Below are 416 nucleotides of genomic sequence, written 5' to 3' on the forward strand. Positions count from 1 at the left end.
CAGAAAGGGGGAGAGAGAAAGAAAGAGAGAGAGAAAAAAAGAGAGAGAAAGAGAGAGAGCCAGAAAGGGGGAGAGAGAAAGAAAGAGAGAGAGAGGGAGGGGGGGGGGGGTTGGTGGTGAATCGCACTCTTCTGCCGGGACACGTACGCGCACGGGACGGGAAGTCTGTTTTGTTTGCCTTTGCTGGACAAGTCAGTCTCTCTCTCTCTCTCTCTCTCTCTTTCTCTCTCTTGCTCTTGCTCTCTCCCTCTCTCTTTCTCTCTCTTGCTCTTGCTCTCTCTCTCTCTTTCTCTCTCCTCCTTGCCCTTTTTGGGGCCTCTATCCTGCTGGTCCTGAAAAAAATAAATGGCAAAGGGCATGAGATAAGGTGCACTTTATTGGCCATGTTCAAGTGAATACCTGATTAACTTGGTCCA

The sequence above is a fragment of the Frankliniella occidentalis genome, unplaced genomic scaffold (assembly GCF_000697945.3).
Source record: "Frankliniella occidentalis isolate FOCC.00 unplaced genomic scaffold, Focc_3.1 Scaffold568, whole genome shotgun sequence".
Classification (NCBI taxonomy): domain Eukaryota; kingdom Metazoa; phylum Arthropoda; class Insecta; order Thysanoptera; family Thripidae; genus Frankliniella; species Frankliniella occidentalis.